This window comes from Dasypus novemcinctus, chromosome 10 (assembly GCF_030445035.2).
Source record: "Dasypus novemcinctus isolate mDasNov1 chromosome 10, mDasNov1.1.hap2, whole genome shotgun sequence".
In the NCBI taxonomy this organism is placed as follows: domain Eukaryota; kingdom Metazoa; phylum Chordata; class Mammalia; order Cingulata; family Dasypodidae; genus Dasypus; species Dasypus novemcinctus.
In genome coordinates this window covers 117,870,156-117,882,952 of record NC_080682.1, presented here as the reverse complement: position 1 = coordinate 117,882,952, position 12,797 = coordinate 117,870,156, and the positions used below count along the sequence as shown (strand labels likewise).

The following is a 12,797-nucleotide window of genomic DNA, read 5'->3' as shown; positions in this document are numbered from 1 at the left end:
TCTTTCCAGGGTTTGGAGGTAGAAACTTGAGTTCAAACTCTGGCTCTGCCACTACTTAATGTTGTGACAATAACCAAGTCAACTAGAGATAAGAAATCCATTTAGGAAACTCTTGCAATAGTTCAGGAAAGAAGAAATGCATATAAGAGAAGGATAATGCTATTGGAAATAGAGAAATCAGGATAAATTTGAGAAATTCTCTGGTGGTAGGAATCAACACATCTTGGTATTTACAGTAATTATTATGTACACTCTTTCTTGAAGTATGGTCCTTGGAAAATTGGCTCTGAGAGTTCTGCATAGAGGTTAGGGTACCAAACAGTGAGATTTCAGTGCCTTAATATAATAGAAATATATCTTTCTCTCACTTAATCTAATGGAGGGTTTTTCAACCTTGGCACTACTGTATTTTGGACTGGATAATTCTTTGATGTAGAGAGCTGTCCTATGCACTGTGGAATGTTTTGCTGAACCCCTCACCTCTACTCACTAGATACCAGTATCATCCCCTCCACAGATTTGACAACTAAAAATATCTCCAGACATTGGCAAAGGTCCTTTGGGAGGCAAATCGCCTCCAGGTAAGAAACCACTAGTCTAATGTATGTATTCCTGGTCACTAAGCTTTTCTCTCCACTTAGTGACTCAAAAAGCCAGGCTTCTGTATCTTGAGGGTCTTGCCATTGCCCTCTCTAGGTGACAGGAAGATGAAAATACCTGGAGGAGGATACCCTTTTCTTGAAATCCTAGCTTCAAGCAGCGAGTCACATCATTTTTCCTTAATTTCCGTGAACACAAACTAATCACATGCCATACTAGATGTGAGAGGGGTCTGAGCTGGAAGCTGCTTCCTACTTTCCACCATGGAAAATAAAGCACAAACATTGTTGGACAGTTAGCATCCACTGTAATCTGATTAAAAAGAAGTTTTCCTAGTCAAATGTATTTGGAAATTATTCAGACTATGTTCTTCAAAGATTCACAACACACTTTAGCATCTTAAATTCTCTGGACAGTCCAGCACAAAATGTATCTGTTCAACTTTTTTTCAACCCAACATACCTCAAACTTATGTAACCACAGAACCCTCATTTCTTCTTCTTTTTTTTCTTTTTTTTTTTTTTTTAGGTAATATCAGTGTTTTATTGAATGCTGGGAATGGCCAGCACATGAATTTCTTTTCTCTTTCCTCTGTCATTTCATTTCTGGTTCAGTTCCAGAGAATGAGAAGGAAGAAGCTCATAGGTCTGATGGATGGTTCAACACTATTCACTGAGCAGTTAGTTTTGGGAGACATTGTGCATAGTTCTATTTATTGATTTGATGCAAGCTGGTGATGATCAGTTTTTAATTAACTGGGCTGATTTTCACAGTTAACTCATTTTTTTAGGAGCTAAATGCAATCTAGCCACTCATATACCCCACTGACCCCTTCAGTTGTTGCTATGGTTTCATCTTCCCATAGCATCAGCTGTTGAAATTCAGAACCAAAATCTACTTCAGTCATTGTAATTCATGTATGTAATGGGGAAGTCAAAATTCTCTCTATTATGTTTCTTAATACCTGAGTCACCACAGGAAATAGAGCATTCTTTTTTCTCCTAACAACCCATATTACAGCCTGCTATAAAATCTCTTCACTGACAGCTGGCATCAACTTTTTTGTCTCCTTCAAGCTTTCAATTCCACATCCCCTGCCTCTTTTATCCTCTTTACAAATACCTACAGTTTTCCACATATATGATAGCCTGCCCTGTTTCCCTACTCTTTTCTCTCATCCCTAAATAAGACAAGCCTACTCTTTATATCTTTCTGTTTCTTACTAATCACTCATCCAAACCCAGATTCATTGCAAGTAAAAGACTGTTTTATGATAACCTGTTAGACACAATCCTTATGCAGAAAAAGATAACATTGGGGATAAATATTCCTACTGCAACATATTAGCTAGAGTTGCTGCTTGGTGTTATTTCCATAGTTATGTTACATTAGCTAGCAAAAGGATCTTCACAGATGTAAGTAAAATTACTGATAAACTGACTTTAAGATAAAGAGTTTATCCTGGATTTTCCAGTGGATCACATGAGTCCTGAAAATCACAATAAAGTCAGAAAAAGTAGTCGAGAGATTCTAAGCCTAAGAATGATTGAGCTGTGGTTACTGGCTTGAAGATGGAGGGGGCCACATGGAAAGTGTGGAAAGGAAAAGAGCATTGCCAACCAACAGGGAGCGTGGAATAGGAGCCTGAACCCCAGATGAGGACTGGAACCCAAGGCGATACCTTGATTTATTCCTGACACCCTAAGCAGAGAATCTACTCATGCCATGTCAGACTTCTGAAGATCAGAAATGTGATAAAATAAATACGTCTTGTATTTTGATAACAAATAGATTTTTATTACACATTAATAAAGCATAAATCCATCCAAAGAGTACAATCAGTGGTAATTTGTGCATTCATCACCCCAGTTATTTCCAGAGTACTTTCATTTTGACAATATTAATAATAAAAACAAACAAAACTAATCACCTTTCAATTTCTCTATGCCTTACCTACCATACACAGCTGCTAGTCTTTTTCCTTATCTCTAGTATATTTGTATTTATATATTGTAAAAACATTCTTATATATGCAATATCCCTATAATCATGTTTTACATGAGGTTTTATTATCTTATACTGTCCCATATTATAGTTTTTAGCTTTCCTTCTAGTAATATACATGACCTTAGACATTGCCTTTCAACCACTGTCATACCCATATAATAGCATTGCCAGTTACAAACACCATGATCTTCTTTTACCATTTCCATTCATTTCCAAAGATTTACAAACAATTTTAACAATTCTGCACAGATTAACCCTCAGTTTTCCATTCTCTACCCTCTTTCTATTTCCTAGTGACCTGTATTCTAAATATTCACTCCATGAATTACAAAATATATATATATATATATATATATATATTTTTTTTTTTTTTTGGCAGGGAGTAGGTTTTATTTTTTTTTATTTTTTTATTTTTTACATCTCTTCTCTTCCTCTCCTTCCCCGCACCCAGCAGCCACCATGACCACTTTTTCCACATCAATGCCACATTTTCTCAATTATTAACCACAATAGTTCATGAATAGAATATCATTAAGTCCACTCTGATCCTTACTGTATTCCTCCTTCCTGTGGACCTTGGCTTGGTTGTGTCCATTCCATATTTATATAAGTCAAGAGAGGGTTTAGATTCCATATGGATATTGGATGCAATCCTCCTGCTTTCAGTTGTAGGCACTCTAGGCTCCATGGTGTGGTGGTTGACATTCTTCAACTCCATGTTAACTGAGCGGAGTAAGTCCAATAAATCAGAGTGTAGGAGCTGAAGTCAGTTGAGGTCAGGGCCTGGCTATCATATTGTCAGTCCAGAGATTCAAATCCCCTAGATATATCTTAAACCCCAGCACCAACTACAATTCCAGTAAAGTAGCATGAAAGTCTTGTGAAAAGAGATCCCATCTGAGTCCAGCTCCATCATGCAGAAACACCAGCTCCAAAGAAGGGTCAGCTGGCATGGCAGTGAACCCCATCTGCCATGACCGTAGAACCTATGGGCCTCTTTAGCCCTCAAAAGAACCAATACCTGGGGTTGTATCTACTTTATCTGTCTCTGAGACTCTGCTCAGGTGTGCATAAGGGCAATCCTTCTGACAACCTCCAGACTCTTTTTTAGAAACTCGTAGCCATATAAACTCATTTGTCCTTTCCATTTCCCCCTTACTTTAGGTCAAACAGCATTTTTAACTCCTGTTATTATATGTAGACAGGGATATTCTGCTGGTCCGCATTGAACCTTTAATTCAAGGTAATTTTCTAGTTGCATCATCAGCTGGTACTTGGTAGTGATCCCTCGTATTTAGTTCATAATAGTGCAGTTGTACAGTATTTGGTCTTTCATGTCTGGCTTGCTTCACTCAACGTAATGTCCTCCAGGTTCATATTGGAGTTTTGTCCTCCAGTTTTCATATTGTCATATGCTTCACGCTTTATTTCTTCTTACAGGTGCATAATATTCCATTGTGTGTACATACCACAATTTGTTTATCCATTTACCAGTGGATGGACACCTGGGTCAATTCCATTTCTTGGCAATAATGAATAATGTTACTATGAACATTGGTGTACAGATGTCTGTTCATGTTTCTGCTCTCAATTCTTCTGGGTATATACCTAGTAGTAGCATTGCCAGTTTACATGGCAAGTGTATTTTCAACTTCCCTAGGAATGCTAAACAGTCCTCCACAGTGGCTGTACTATTCTGTATTCCCACCAAAAGTGAATAAGTTTTCCTATCTCTCCATACCCTCTCCAACATTTCCAGTTTTCTGACTTTTTAATAGCAGCCAGTGTAATAGGTGTGAAATGATATATTGTTGTAGTTTTGATTTGCATTTCCCTGATCGCTAGTGGTGAATACTTTTTCATGTGTTTCTTTGCGATTTGTATTTCTTCTTTGGACAATTGTTTTTTCAAGTCTTTTGCCCATTTTTTAATTGGTCAGTGTATTAGTCAGCGTTCTCTAGGGAAACAGAATCAACAGGAGATATCTGTCAATAGTGTGAGATTTTATAAGTCTCTCACGTGACCATGAGAATGCACAAGTCCAGGTTCAGCAGGCAGACTGCAAACCAGGAGCTCCGATGAATGTGCAATGAAGGTCCATGATGAATTTCCAAGAGACGTTGGCTGTCCAAAGACAAGCTGGGAAATTCTCTCTGAATGCTGAAATCACTTCCCCTTTTAAGGCATTCAATTGATTGGATAAAGTGTCACTCATTGCTGATGGCAATCTCCCTATTTGATGTAGATGTGATCAGCTATCTATGCAGTAAACTCACTCCTGAGGAAAGTCCATAAATGTCCTTATATTACAATTAGCCCAGTGGTTGCTTGACCAAACAATGGGGCACAATTATCTGGCCAGGTTGACACATTAGCCTAACTATCACAGGTGGTTTGTTATTTTATTGTTGAATTGTTTGATCCCTTTGTCTATCAAGGATATTAAACTCTTATCAGATATGTGATTGCCAAATATTTTCTCCCATTCAGTTGGCTACCTTTTCACCCTTTTTTCAAAGTCCTTTGACATGCAAAAGTGTTAATTTTAAGGAGGTCCCATTTATCTATTTTTTCTTTTGTTACTCATGCTTTGGGTATAAAGTTTAAGAAGATACCACCTACCACAAGATCTTGAAGATGGTTTCCTACATTTTCTTCTAGGAGTTTTATAGTTGTCACTTTTATATTTAAGTCCTTGATCCATTTTGAGTTAATTTTTTGTGTAATATGTGAGATAGTGGTCTTCTTTCTTTTGCATATGGGTATCCAGTTCCTCCAGCATCGTTTGTGAATAGACTGCTCTGGGCCAGCTGGGAGGGCTTAGAATGCCTTGTCAAAAATGACTTGACTATAGATGTTAGAGCCTATTTCTAAGCTCTCAACTCAGTTCCATTGGTCAATGTGTCTGTCTTTGTGCCAGAACCATGCTGTTTTTACCATAGTAGCTAGGTAATATGCTTTAAAGTCAGGGAGTAAGAATCCTCCAACTTTGTTCTTTTTTAAAGAACTTTTTCACTATTCAGGGCCCTTTACCCTTCCAAAAATATCTGATAATTGGTTTTTCCACTTCTACAAAAAAGGCTGCTTGGATTTTTATTGAGATTGCATTGAATCTGTAAATCAGTTTGGGTAGACTTGACATCTTAACAATATTTAGTCTTCCAAACCATGAACACAGAATGTCCTTCCAGTTATTAAGTCTTCTTCAGTTTCTTTAAGTTACGTAAGATTGGTTTTTTGAGGTCTTCTATTTCTTCTAGGGTAAATGTAAATGGTTTATGTGTTTCTAGGAATCTGTCCATCTCCCCTACATTGTCTAGTTTTTTTGGCATTAGGTTATTCATAGTATCCTCTTATGATGTCCTTTATTTCTGTGGAGTTAGTGGTAATGTCACCCCCTCTCATTCCTGATTTTATTTATTTCCATCTTTTCTCTTTATTTCTTGTCAGTCTAGCTAAGAGTTTGTCAATTTATTGACCTCAAAGAACCAAGCTTTGGTTTTGCTACTTCTCTCTATTGTTGTTTTTGTTTGTTTGTTTGTTTCTGTTCTGACCTTTACTATTTCTTTTCTTTGTCTTGATTTTGGATTAGTTGTCTATTCTTTTTCATCCAAGTGCATTTAGACATGCAATTTTAGCACTCTCTCCTTTTTTTATGTAAGCATTGAAGGCTATAAATATCCCTTGCAACACTTCCTTTGCAGTGTCACATAGGTTTTGATATACTGTGTTTTCATTTTCATTTGTCTCAAGATATTTGCCAAATTCTCTGACAATTTCTTCTTTGATCCACTGATTATTTAAGAAAGTGTTGTTTAATCTCCATATATTTATGAATTTTCCCTTTTCCTTCCATTATTGAATTCCAGTTTCATTCTGTTATGATCAGAGAAAATAGTTTGTATAATTTCAATCTTTTTAAATTTTTTGAGACTTGTCATATGGTCTATCTTGGGGAAGGATCCATGAGCACTTGAAAGGAAAGTATATCCTGTTGTTTTGAGGTACAATGCTCTATAGAGGTCTGATATATCTAGTTCATTTATCATATTCTTCAAGTCCTCTGTTTCTTTATTCATCTTCTATCCAATACTGAGAGTGGTGTATTGAAGTCTCCAACTATTTTTTAGAGAATTTTATTTCTCCCTTCAGTTTTGCTAGTGTGTGCCTCATGTATCTAGGAGCACTCAGGTTAGGTGAATAAATATTTAGTATAGTTATTTCTTCCTCTTGAATTGTCACTTTTTATTAGTATATAATGACCTTCATCACTTATAGCAGTTTTTTATTTGAAGTCTATTTTGTCCAATATTAGTAACACTACTTCAGCTCTTTTTTGGTTACTATTTGCATGGTATAATTTTATCCAGTCTTTCACTTTTAACCAGGCTATGTCCTGATGTCTGAAGTGGGTCTCTTGTAGACAATATGTAGATGGCTCATATATTTTTATCCATTCTATCAGTCTTATGTCTTTTGATCAGGAGTTCAATCCATTAACATTCAATGTTATTACTGTAAAGATATTACTTACTTCATCCATTTTGTCCTTTGGCTTTGTGTTGCTATATTGTTCTGTTGTCTGTCTTCTTATCTTTAGTTTATCCTTCCTAATAATCTTCATTTGTACACTGTTCTTTAAATCTCTTACTCTTGATTTTTCCTTTAAGGCTGTAGCACCCCCTTTAGTATCTCTTGTAAATCTGCTCTTTTGGTAAAATATTCTTCAGTTTTTGATTGTCTTTCAAGAATTTGAACTCACCCTCATTTTTGAAGGGCAATTTTGCTGGATACAGAATTCTTGGCTGGCAATTTTTCTCTTTCAAGACCTTAAATACATCTTACTACTTTTTTCTCACCACCATGGTTTCTGATGAGAAGTTGACACTTAATCTTTCCTAGTTTCCCTCGTATGTAATGCTTTGCTTTTCACTAGGTGCTTTCAGAATCCTCTCTTTATCTCTGATATTTGACATTCTGAATAGTGGGTGTCTCAGGTTGGGTCTATTTGGATTTATTCTGTTTGGGATGTGTTACCTTTCACAAGGGTTGGGAATTTTTCAGTTATTATTTCCTCAAATATCTTTCTACCATCTTTCCATTCTCTTCTCCTTCTGGGACACCAATAATGCAAATATTTGTGCATTTTGTGTTGCCATTCAGTTCCCCGGGACTCTGTTCCATTTTCTCCATTCTTTTCTCTTTCTGTTTTCCTGTCTTTTTCAGTTCAAATGTTCTGTCTTTGAAATCACAAATTCGGTTTTCAAGCAATTCAAATCTGTTCTTATGTGCCTCTAATATATTTTAAATCTCATCCATCATATCTTTTATTCCCATAAGATCTGCTGCTTTTCTTTGCAGTCTTTCAATTTATTCTTTATGCTCTCCCAGTGTCTTCTTAATATCCTTTATTTCTTTAGTCATGTTTTCTTTAAATTCTTTGAAGTGATTTAGGAGAGTTGTATGATTTTCACTGATTAATTGTATTAAATGCTGTATCTCTTCAGGGTATTTTGTTAGTTCTTTTGGCTGGGTCATCTCTTCCTGTTTCCTAGTGTGGCTTGTTATTTTTTGTTAATGTCTAGGCATCTGAATATGTTGGTGAATTTACTCTGATGGCCAATTTCTCTATCTTGCCTTTTTTTCCGCAACTCTTCTTTGATTTTGTTTTTTAAAGATTTATTTATTTATTTTTCTCCCCTTCCCCCCCTCCCCAGTTGTCTGTTCTCTATGTCCATTTGCTGGGTGTTCTTCTTTTTTGTCCGCTTCTTGTTGTCAGTGGCATGGGAATCTGTGTTTCTTTTTTTTCTGTTGCGTCATCTTGCTGCGTCAACTCTCCATGTGTGCCCATTCCTGGGCAGGCTGCACTTTCTTTCGTACTGGGTGGCTCTCCTTATGGGGCACACTCCTTGTGCATGGGGCTCCCCTATGCAGGGGACACCCCTGCGTGGCAGGGCACTCCTTGTGCCTGTCAGCACTGCACATGGGCCAGCTCCACATGGGTCAAGGAGGCCCGGGGTTTGAACCATGGACCTCCCATGTGGTAGATGGACATCCTATCCACTGGGCCAAGTCCGCTGCCCTCTTCTTTGATTTTTGGTTTAACTTATTCTGTCTTTAAAATTGCCTATCTTAGTTTATCGAAATCAGGCCAGGGACTCACTAGCAGTGTGCAGATTTTGTCCATGCAATTCCAAGACCAGCCATCAATGCACCTGCTCATCAATGCACCTTTCCACAGAGGTTTTTCACTCTGGGCTTTCCTCTGCTTCTGTGTTGAATCTCTGGAGGAGAGATTCAAAGCAGACTCTGCTGGCTGAATTCATTGAAGGAAAAAAAGCAACCTGACTCCCCCTCCCTTTTCCCTTGAAACAGCTGACATGGAAGAAGTTGTCTCTTCCATTCTGAATTGGTTGCAGTGAGCCAGGGGTTTTACCCCAGCTTAATATCTTGGTGGTGGGGCAGGGGAGCCTTTCCAAGCCAACAACATGTTTGTTGTTCCAGTTTCTTTGTCTCTCTGTCCCTCATCCTCCTGGGTGTTGTGTAGCACTGTCTTGGTATGCTGACCCCAAAGCCAGTCCCTCAGACTGTGTCTGGTTCTTTCCCTGTTCTTGTGAAAGCATTGAACTCTGCCTATTAGTGTGATGCTATCTTTCCACAATTCCTAATAGGTCTTGTTTTAAGTTATTTAGTTTGTGGTCATTTTCAGCAATAAAAAACTGTTAATTCAGAACAGTTCCTTTCTCTCCATTCCAAAATTGTCCTTCCTTAGATTCTTCTAAGCAGTGAACAATCTTGTGCATTCAAGTTATGAGCTGATTAAAAGGTGTTGTCCAATGCAACATTTTTTCTGGATATTTTCTACACTAAAAATTAGATGATCTTGTTCATGAATAACATTTCCTATCTTTTCATCCTGAGTTATGTACATACTTACCTCCTTTCCTCAGAAAGTTTTGGTCTCTACTGATGCTAGATCTTCTTTTTCTGTCATCTCACTTGTTATACTCAAGGAAGAGTAACATTACCAGTGCTCTCTAGTATCTGCTTCTCCCCTCCTTCATGGGTATGTAGAATACTACATTTCCTAGTTCCCTTGAAGTTAGGTAGGGCCCTAAGATTAATTTTAGACTGTGAGATGAGAAAGTGAAAACCCCCTTCTTAATCTCCAGCTATTAAGGAATAACCTGGATAAATGCTCAATTTACAGCAAAGTGTGTGAAGGAAAAAAAAAAAGAAACATTTAAAACATTAAGGCACTTAGATTTAGGGTAAACTATATTCAGCAGTATAAGTAAGCTCTCTTGACCAACCAGATAGGAACAGGGACAAGCTCTGCCTAGTAACATTTTCACTAGCTATCTGGATTATTCTTGATTATGTTGAATTCAAACCAAGTTTCTATTCCTACAATTACATGGAAGTTTTCTACCTCAGTTTGTGTTTTTTAGAAATTCAGAGTATAATTTTTGAAGGGGAAAAATAAATTTTGGCATGTTTTGGATCTGTGAATCAACTAAAGCAGGGACATTCTTATTTCCCCAGCAAAGTCTCTACTGTGATTCATACTCTTTTTTTTCTCTGATTTTCTTTGAAGTTGCCTCATTCTTTTGAAGTTCACCTTGAAGAACTGAGCAGCTCTTAGACAGTCATTATTTCTTCACTGTGACATGACTAATAGCTTCTGCCATGGGTGACACTTCTTTGCAATCTTTAATTTCTTTTTCTATTCTTTAAGGCTTGCATTGAAATGTATCTTCTTCAGATAGAATGTTTTAACTACCCAGACTTAATCATGTTTATAATATATGATTACTCTTTTCAGTAGATTACTGAAGTGGCTAAAAAGATAGCCAGTCTTAAGGTAGAGCCAAGATGATTTTCTGTCACAGAGGAAATGGAAAAGATCCAGATAGTTGTTTAATCTGCTCAACAAGGGGGACTAGAAAGTGAAGTAGGTATGAATTAAATATGCTAGCTGTGATTCTCTCATGAAATTTAAAATAGCTGAGATTTACTTTCCAATCTGAGATTTTGTAGGCACACAATTATATAAAAAGCTGGATTGGGAATGCAATCTGGCTAAATTTAATTTTATCTAATTTTCCAAGGTTATATCTCCATCTCGATCTTCTGGGACATGGAAGTATCGGTCTACAAAGTCTCCAGTGAACTAAGATCGAGCTCTTAGAGGATTTGTTTATAAATTTGCTAAATATGCTAAGACTCCAGTCTGGATCTGAATTGATAGCTTAATATTCACTTTAGTATTTGTAATATTCATAATCACCTTCTTTCCACTAATTTTACTAAGTCTGTGCTTTTTAAGTAGCTATTTTATTTGTTAGGAACATGGAGGTGATCAATGAAGCCAAAAATATGAAGAACAAAAGCCTGCGAAAGCCTGGAAATTTTGTATTTTTAATAAGCTCCAAGGTAATGCCAATACAACAATTCATTCATTAATTCATTCAATATACATTGGTTGATTCCCTAATATGAGTTAGGCCTTTTATATTCAAAGATAGGACATTTCCTTGCTCTTAAGGAGATCAATTTTAACAAAATCAGGCTCATAGATAAGTAATGAAAATCAGAAAAGTGATGTAATTGAGATGACGCCAAAGACTGTAGAAGGTCAAATAGGGAGTGATTAATTTTTGTGTGGTGTGTCAAAGGAGAGGGGGTGATGATGGTAGATTTCTTCTGACCTAAGTCTTAAGACTAGTTCTTTCCATTTTCAGGATTTATGTTTGCAGGGACAGGGTCTAGGGAATTGGTAAATTTTGTGAGTTTCTCCTGCAAGTAACGAATATTAACAATGTGGCAGCGTGGACTTTTACATGGGAACTATCCACCTCCTCTCCTACCAAAAAGTGAAAACAAGTATATTATTTGAATTCAGTCAAATGATCAGTTAGAAAAGAATCATTAACCACTTGCCTTTAAGTCAGTTTGAGAAAATTCAAATGCTTATTTGATATTTTTAATAATTTTGTGATAGACATTACCACCCTTTGATCTATTGTCATCACCTCCTAAAAATGCTATCAAGGGCAGATTTTCCTTTAAGCTAATGAAGCTTCCAGGCAGTTTTTATTTTTGTAATTATGTGTCATTTTTTCTTGAAAAAAGCATCCTAAAACTGTTTAGGACTCAGGCCACATAAAAAACCTGGATCTGCCCCTGAAAGCCTACCTTCTACTGTAGGAATTATTTTGCTTTTTAGTGTTTGCTTTGAGGAATATGTTCTGCCATCACCATAATTGATAAATGATATTTAATCAATTTTCATACAGTCGAACTCTGCAGGTAATAAACAAGCCAAAGAAGGAAACTCTCCAGGGATGTTAAAAATTATCTCTTAACTCATGAATATTCCATTTGCTCATTTTCTCCAGATGGATGGCATCATCTGAAAGTAATAGAAAAACACAGAACAGCCTCCAAGAGGCAAACAGTGCTTAGTGTAGACAGATTATAATGAAACCAGCATCTCAGTGTAAAGGTTTACGTGCAATGCACCGAACCCCTCAAGCTTACACTTGAGAGTTTATACATATCCATCCTCATTCTCTTATATAGAAGTATAGCATAAATCCTAATTTTGAAAATTTTGGAGCCATCCCCTCAATTTAATTTTGATAAATGTGTCTTATTTCCACAACAACAAATATAAAAATATAATTAAATTGTTTTCTTTAACAAAATGAATTGCCTGCTGAATTTATTCTGATTTTTATAGCCTGAGTTTCTTGGAGGTGATAAAAACTGGATAGAATCTTTTTAGACATAGTCATAATATCTTAAAGTCTATTTTCTCTTAGCTGAAAATTTTGTCTTCTATTTTTTTCAGTGTTGTTTTTGCCTAAAGCAGTACAGAGAGTTTGGGAGTAGGGAAAGATCTCATTATAATATATAAATCTGTAGGTTTTGTTGTTGTTTTTTTATCCTGCCAAAAATTTGATGCAAAATGAACTTTTGGAAAGCTTCTTTTGAACCAGATAAGGCATTGGTTTTAGTATGGGATGGTAAGGCAATAAGGATGGGCAAGTGTTACAAGTAGATTAATACTCAGTTCCCTAAAGTAGATTAACACGTCTATTTTTATGCTATAATGGAAATGCCATAAGAGAGGAATACAGGGTAACTGTGGGGCAATGGAAGTGTTCCACAAGATCATGCCATGA

The 12,797-nt window shown here is 36.5% G+C and overlaps 1 protein-coding gene across 36 annotated transcripts in view; it reads left to right on the top strand.

Annotated features, from left to right (window-relative positions):
* DLG2 (discs large MAGUK scaffold protein 2) overlaps positions 1–12,797 on the top strand; it is a 2,400,703-nt gene that overhangs the window by 1,588,804 nt on the left and 799,102 nt on the right. The window lies entirely within an intron of this gene.